Source organism: Phoca vitulina, unplaced genomic scaffold (genome assembly GCF_004348235.1).
Source record: "Phoca vitulina isolate PV1807 unplaced genomic scaffold, GSC_HSeal_1.0 scaffold23, whole genome shotgun sequence".
Classification (NCBI taxonomy): Eukaryota; Metazoa; Chordata; class Mammalia; order Carnivora; family Phocidae; genus Phoca; species Phoca vitulina.
This window is the reverse complement of record NW_022589726.1, coordinates 17,672,775-17,680,845: the sequence shown is the minus strand read 5'-3', so window position 1 is coordinate 17,680,845 and position 8,071 is coordinate 17,672,775.

The following is an 8,071-nucleotide window of genomic DNA, read 5'->3' as shown; positions in this document are numbered from 1 at the left end:
AGGAAAAGAATAGAGTTGTTATTTCTACCTCCCTCCCCCTACCACCTCCACCCCATGGTGACAAACAATGACTATGGGGTATGGCAGTTATGCCATTTGGAACAACACTTCTACCAGCTAAGTATAACTTCTGCGCTGGAGTGTGTTTGTGGAGGGGCCTCGGAGGGCCTCTTACCAGTCTCCCTCTTTTTTTTTTTTAAAGATTTTATTTATTTATTTGACAGAGACAGACACAGCGAGAGAGGGAACACAAGCAGGGGGAGTGGGAGAGGGAGAAGCAGGCTTCCCGCAGAGCAGGGAGCCCGATGCGGGGCTCGATCCCAGGACCCTGGGATCATGACCGGAGCTGAAGGCAAACGCTTAACGACTGAGCCACCCAGGCGCCCCACCAATCTCCCTCTTTAGCCTAAATTTCTGTCACAGTAAGCCTGCTAGGGAGTCAGCAGCTTCTGCTTCAATCCTTCTGCTGAAATGGAGCTCTTTACTTCATAAACAGTTTGCCCCATCGCTGGACTGCTGGAGGGATTGGGAGATCCTTTCGTGGAACTGAAATCCATCTTCTTTTTAATTTCAGAATATACCATTTTTAACTACCTGTCATATCTCCTTGAGTTATTCTAATGTTTTAAGACCAGTTCAATCAAAGCATTAATCGGCCCCCACAACAGCAATAACAATTAGATACCCATTGGAAAATCAGGAGATTTTGATCTCCACAGATGACTGTCATGTACTTATCTTAAGCCCTTGTTCTAATGGGTAATTCCTGATTAACCTGAGTAATGAAAATGTATCACAATAAAGAAAGATTTGTCATGCCTTGTTATCACTTCATAAGGCCATCCTTCTAGATACCTGCCATAACACCAGGATATTTCTGTCCCAATAAAACATGATCATGATGTGCTTGGCTAATAAAAAGGAAAAAAGCTGTGTATTAAAAATATGTTTAAAATGATTTGCATGAGTGATGTAAATATAAAGCACCACCATCATCATTGTCAAAATCATCCTCAGTTTATTTGCCTTTTGAAATCCCTGCTCGACCTTGGGGGTGGGAGTAGATAAAGGAAGAGGGAGGCAGGAAATTAGCATCTATTAAATGCCAGGCGCTGTGCTAAACACTCACAGTAGCCCTGTAAGATAGGTATTATTATGCCCTTATAGGTGAGGAAATTGGGCTCAAAGCAGTTAAGTCACTTGCCTGAGGTCATGCAGGGAGTCACCAGGGCATCAGGATTTTTAACCCAGGGACGTCTGATTCCAAAGCCCCTACTTCCCCCCCAACCCCAGACTGGTTAGTTTTGCTTGGATGCCAGCAGTACCCTACCGAGTGGACCTCGACTACTCTTGTGACACTAGTGAGGACGTATGCTGGGCTCGAAGACCTCACCCTTCCTTCCCAGACACCCAGACTCCCCGCAGGGGCCAGGAGTTCAGAGCCTGAACTTTGTGGCTTTTGTGCTGGTCACTTTTCTGCCTTAACCCGGGGGTGCCCACATATAATCACGGGTAGCACTAACATGCCCCATCACTACTGTACAGTGAGACATTCATAGACGCAGTGTCACACTCTACCCACCCCGGGACTCACACAGGCTGGCTTTACCTTCTCTTCTCCCAGGTGGTGGCGTGCATAGCCAGCAGGGGTCGCCGGCACACCAGGAATTACTACTTGCTGGGCCTGTCTCCTTCTGCCCTACAGGGTGGAAATGTTACTCCTCCTCCGCTCTTCTCCTAAAATCTCTGGCTAATCCCTCCCCTTCCCTGCTTTCCCTTCCTAGGCAACCCCCCAACCCCTGCCCCTCGCCCCGACCCTATAGGTCTCTAATGATGAGCTAAGTAGTTGCTCATTATGCAGCACCCTAATCTGCCCAATCCCAATCTGGACCAGGGACCAGGGATTCTGACTGTCGATCCTGCCTTAGGAATGGCCAGGGAGTTGGTAAGAAGCCTGGAGTGCCCAGCCTTCTGGTTCACCCTTGCCTGATTAGGACTTTCCCTCCTCTTGGGCCTCCCCACTACCCATTGCTTCTCAGCATCCTTCACTCCACCCTGTCTTGACCATTCTTTTATTGTCCCAGTGTTCACGTAAGCATTTGTCCCAGACATCCCCAGACCCCCAGGGTCCTTTAGCTCCCTCATCTTGGGAGGGCCTAAGAATGAAGGAGGAGGCAAATCTCTCGTGGAGTGATCTGTGGCCAGTGGTTTTGGATGAGAAATCATGGTTTGGGGAGGATATGGGAGGGACCCATGTACCCTGTCTTACAACAGAAAGAGGGCCAGGTGTCTGCTCCCCGCAGGAAAGGGGTCCAGACACAGGCAGTGAAGGCAGCTGTGGCCGCCTTCTGGGAGTGGCATCTCTCTGCTCTTTTCTGCCTCTCCCCTCCCCTGCTGTAGCAACAATGCCCCAGCTTTCCCAGGCCCCCACCTTCCAGCAGCCCCCTCCCCCAACTCCTGGAGCCTAGTGATTGGCGGCTGCCTGCTGCAGGGCCGGCTGGCTTTATAGCTTTGCGGCAGCTGGGGAGAAAGCAAGGCCAGAGACAGAAAAATGGAAACCAACCAAGAAATGGAGAACGATGAAAGAGTCAAAGAGAGGAAGATGGAAATAGAGGCAGAGGGACCTCAAGAATAACAGGCACTCTAAATCTAAATGATGAGAGGGAGAGACTGAAGCAGAGATGGACACAAAATCATAGAGATGCTGATAAAAGATGAAGAAAATGTGATAAGGATGGGGAAAAAGGGAGACAAAAAGCAGACAGAAAACGTCTGGATAAGTCCTGAGAGTAGCAATGTGCTGGGCTTTCCAGGTGGGCAGGTTTCTTGGTAGTATGTAGAGGGTGGGATGGGCATCTAGGGACTCCCAGAAATTCTATGATATCGAAGACACTCTCCAGCTTGCAGCTAATCCAGTTCTCCCCACACTTGTGCTCTCGTTCATCCGTTCTAGACTTTTCCATGGCCACAGTCTCCTGGAATTTTTAAAAATATTTTATTTATTTAAGAAAGAGAGAGAGAATAGAGGGAGAGGGAGAAGCAGACTCCCTGCTGAGCAGAGAGCCCAAGGTGGGGCTCCATCCCAGGACCCTGAGATCATAACCCGAGCCGAAGGCAGCTGCTTAACCGACTGAGCCACCCAGGCATCCCTGAAGTTTTAAGATTATTACAGAAATGTCCTCCTTAAGGATGACCCGTGACGTAGTGTGGAAGAATCTTGTACTATTTTCCACGAAATGGATGGGAAAACTGAGCTCTGACACCTGGGAGGGAGGGATTTGAATATTAGAGCTATCTTTTCATCGTCCACAGATTAGCTTATAAGGTTGTTGACCCTCTCGTGGCACTTCAGTTGGCGCATGCCACATTTACCTTATATTACAGTTATTCTTCTGTATATCGTTTTTGCTAATATATAAGCTCTTTAACAGCAAGATCTGTGTCTGCCCTTCTTTGTGGCTCCCACAGTGCCTTGTTCTTATTTATTGAGTGAACCAATGAATGGCCCCTGGAGATGTTTAAGCAGAGGTTGGATGACTACCAATGAGGGATGTAGTCCAGGGAATTTCTGTACCGAGTGAGAAGTTGGAAATATATCTCTAAGTGCCCTTTCAGCTTTGAGGGCCTATCAGTCTCCATATATGAACCTGAGTTTCTCTGTTTCTCCAAATATGCAGGGGTAAGACACAAAACAGAAACCCCCAAATTATAAAGTACCTACCGAGTGCCTGGCTCTGTGCAAGGCATTTTACACATTTGATCTCATATCATCATCACGATAACCTTTGTGGAGAGAGTTATCCGCATTTTGCAGATAAGGGCTCAGAGAAATGGAGTGTTTTGCTCCAGGTCACATGGTTAAGAAGTATGACAAATTAAATCTGGAGACCTCTAACACCTATTTAATTGCCACAACACCATGATTCCACCAATCTGGGAGATTTCCAGTTTTAGAAAAGCATGGGAGTTGAGAAATAGGGGAGACAGAGGAGGGAAGATATAGCTTCTAAATTTAGGGTTAGGAGAGGGATTCTGGATTCTAACCCTGGGGGAAAAAATCCACTTTCGTGAGTTAGAATAGGACATTTCTACTCTCACCTGATTATCAATAGACCTGGAGAAAGAAAAAAATATGAGGGACTGGGACTGGCAACCTGGAGATAGGGTACTAAGCACTGGGATCTCTTGCCCCAGGTTATGGCCTTGGTAGCATAGGGCAGAGCGGTGCATCCAGTATGCAGTCTTGGAAATTTCAGGCATGTATCTTCCTGCTAGGAGGGATGCTGGGATTCTAGGGGAGTCTAGGGATGTCCAGGCTGTGGGGGTCCCATTCTGGGGTGGGGCTTTGGTTAGCACTGTGAAGGAGAAATTTATTACACAGCTTTAAATTTGTAATTTTAAGTTTTCTATTAGCTACATTAAAAAAAGTAAAAAGAACCAGGTGAGGGTTGCCTGGCTGGCTCAGTTGGGAGAGGATGCAGCTCTTCATCTTGGGGTTGTAAGTTCGAGCCCTACGTTGGGCATAGAGATTCCTTAAAAATAAAATCTTAAAAAAAAAGAACCAGGTAAAAGTAACATTAACACCATATTTTATTTAACCCAATATATCCAAATTATTATCGTTTAAACAAGCAATCAATATAAAATTATTTTAAATTCTCTCTCTCGGGCGCCTGGGTGGCTCAGTTGGTTAAGCGACTGCCTTCGGCTCAGGTCATGATCCTGGAGTCCCTGGATCGAGTCCCGCATCGGGCTCCCTGCTCGGCGGGGAGTCTGCTTCTCCCTCTGACCCTCCCCCCTCTCATGTGCTTGCTCTCTCTCATTCTCTCTCTCTCAAATAAATAAATAAAAAATCTTTAAAAAAAAAAAATAAATAAATTCTCTCTCTCTCTCTCTCTCTTTTTTTTTTTTTGGTACGAAGTCTTGAAACTCCCAACATTTCAGTTTGGATTAGCCACAGTTCAAGCGTTCAGCAGTCACGGGGGCTGGTGGCTGGCACAGAGGACAGGGAGGCCTAGAGCGTGCCTCACGCCTGACCAGTCAGAAGCAGTAGGAATTCTTTGATGTCGGATCCAGGCATCTTGGTTCCTGCCCTTGATTTTTCTGACACCTTGACTCAGGAGTCCTTGTTTTTATGTGAGTCTGGAGACATATTCCCAATTCCCATGGGTCAGAATTGTGTATCTATTACAGGTTCTGTGAAGTCCAGCGGCACATTAAGCTCCAGCTGCAACACTTTCCTCAAGCTCCTCTTGCCAAGCCACCAGCGACCTCCAGGCTGCCAGTCCAGTGGTTTCCAGGAGTCGTTTCCTTGACCTCTCTGCTACCTCTGACCGATCCTTCCCAGTCTTCTCCGAGACTTCGAGTTCTCCAAACTTCCCTTTCATGTGGATGGTCACGTGGGTTCTGCCCTTGGCCCTCTTACCCTCTCACTCTACATGCGGGGACACCTGGCTGATCTTTCTTCACTCTCATCACCTTTACTTTCAAGGATCTTAAGTCTCTGTCTTCAGTTCCAAACTCTCTTGAGCTCCAGACTTACATTTATCTATCCAACCACCTACTGGATCTCTCTCTCCTTTGGAAGATCCCAAACACGTTGGAAATTCAACAAGTCAAAATTGCACCAGTCATATTTTCCCTCCATATATTTCTCCTTTTATACAATTTATTTGGTGAATGGCATTGTTGGTTATCTGGTCATTGAAATGAGAAACCGGGGATCAACCTGACTCCTTCTGTTCACTTCCCATTATCTAATTATCACCAAGTCCCATTAATTCTGCATCTTCAAGAATTCTGCCTCTTTTTCTCTTGACACTGCTTCAGTTCAGTGCTCACCATTTTTGCCTGGGTTATTACAATGGGTTCCTAACTGGTTTCTGTGGACTTTCATGATCTGTCAATAGAGTGTAAGCTTCATATGGGCAGGCATTCTTATGTTTTGTTCGTGCTGTTTCCCAGTGTCTAGAACAGCACCTGCCACATAGTAGGCACTCAATGAATATTTGTTGAGTGAACGTTTGAGTGTAGATCTCCCAGTCCAGGGACGCCTGGGTGGCTCAGTCGTTAAGCGTCTGCCTTCGGCTCAGGTCATGATCCCAGGGTCCTGGGATCGAGCCCTGCATCAGGCTCCCTGCTCTGCAGGAAGCCTGCTTCTCCCTCTCCCACTCCCCCTGCTTGTGTTCCCTCTCTCGCTGTGTCTCTCTCTGTCAAATAAATAAATAAAATCTTAAAAAAAAAAAAAAAGATCTCCCAGTCCATCTTTCCAGCCTCATTTCACAGTCTACGACCTTCACTCAGCAGCCCTACCTGAGTGTTTAAGCTTCTGAGCCAGTTATGTCTTTGCACATTCTGTTCCTTCTGTCTCTTTAAGATTGAGCTTCTACATCGTCACCCATGGTAAGCTTTGTCTCCCCCAGTCTTGGTTGATTATCCTTCCTCTGTGGGCCCAGAGCCTGCCGTGCCTATCTCTAAAGTAGTGCTTATCTTGCTTTCCTGTTTTTGTTGTTTTATGTTGACTAGAAGCTCTTCGAGGGCAGTTTTTGACTGTTTTTGACCGTTCCATCTCTACTCCCAGCATCTGACCCATAAAGAGCACTCCATAAAGTTCTCTGAATTAATGCATGACATGTCTCTGTCCCAAATGACATCACATTTTACTCTTTTAGGCTACACCGGGCACTTCAACAGTATTGGTGATGTTTTTCTAAAGCTGGTTAGTGAGTCCAATGACGTTCACTTTATTATTCTTCATCCCTTCTATGTGGACACATATATCCTTTTGTATGTACGAAATATTTTAGTAAAATAATTAAAAAATTTATTTTTGGAAGGACTGGCCCTATGTGCTGGTCTCAGTACTGGACTTCAGGAACCTGAGATGTACAAACACAGAACCTACCCTCAAGCTGCTTAGAGTCGAGAGAAGGAAGACTTGCAAGCATGCTGTGGTGTATTTTTGCCAAGGGCTGTATGTGGCACCTCAGGGGTAAAACTGAGAAAAGTCGAGTAGGAATTCATGGAGGAGGCGTCCCGTGAGTTGTGAAGAAAGCGTGCGCCCAGAGGCCTGCAAAAATGGTGGAGTGGTTGTGTGACACCGGAGTCCAGGGTTCCTTAGGGTAGGATGGGAAATGGAGAGGCAGGTTGGAGTGGGATGGTGGAGACCCTGACTGACATACTAAGTGATTTGCACTTCAGTTCCTGTAGGTCCCAGGCAGCCACTGAGGTTCTGTAAGTGGGGAGTGATGTTTGCATTCGTTCTCTTCCACCGACTGACACCCGGTTCCTATCTGCTGCTACTTGGTCTGACTTTTCCTTTCACACTAGTGCCGGGAGCCCATTCAGATCCAACGGTTTCTGCATGGATGCTGGGAGGCAGGGCAGAAGAAACAATCCATTCCGGAAGGGAAACAAGTAGAAAGGCCAAGTTGCCAAATACCACACAGAGAGTAGATGAGAATAACCCCTGTAATGCTCTGGAGGTGGGAAAGAACACCTATGCTGTATCCCTCAGAAGTGCTCTTAGCCCAGCAGCCGGGGTCAATGGCCTTGTGCAGCTACCCGTGTGGCTCCTAGGGGTGGGGGGCGGTGTGTGTGGCATGGCAGGGGCTGTGCGGTGGGGGCAGGGGCTCTGGGTCCGTTTCTGTCTCCCTTCCTCCCCTTTTGCACTAAGTGGGGCACCCTTCTGGCAGCCAGAATGTCTGGGTTCCAGATTCTTCCTTCCCCAACCTCCCCCAGACATAAATCACAAGTGATTTCATTAAACGCACCTCCTGCTGGGGATGTTGGCTCATAATTCCTCTCTGATTAACCCCCACTACCCCGGCAAGTTTATAGGCCAAGCGAGGGGAGGGGTAAGGGGGAGGGAAAAAGGAGGGATGGGGGGAATCCCAGGCGAGTGATAGATGCCTCTGTCAGCCCAGCTCGTATTTATTAATAGTCTTAATACGGGAAGCAATAAAGGAAGAGAGGGATTCTATTAATTAAATCATTGTTATAATTAACTTTCATTAAAGGAGGATCAATAAAGAGGAGTTGAGATGGAGAGAGGAGAGATCCATTATCTCTA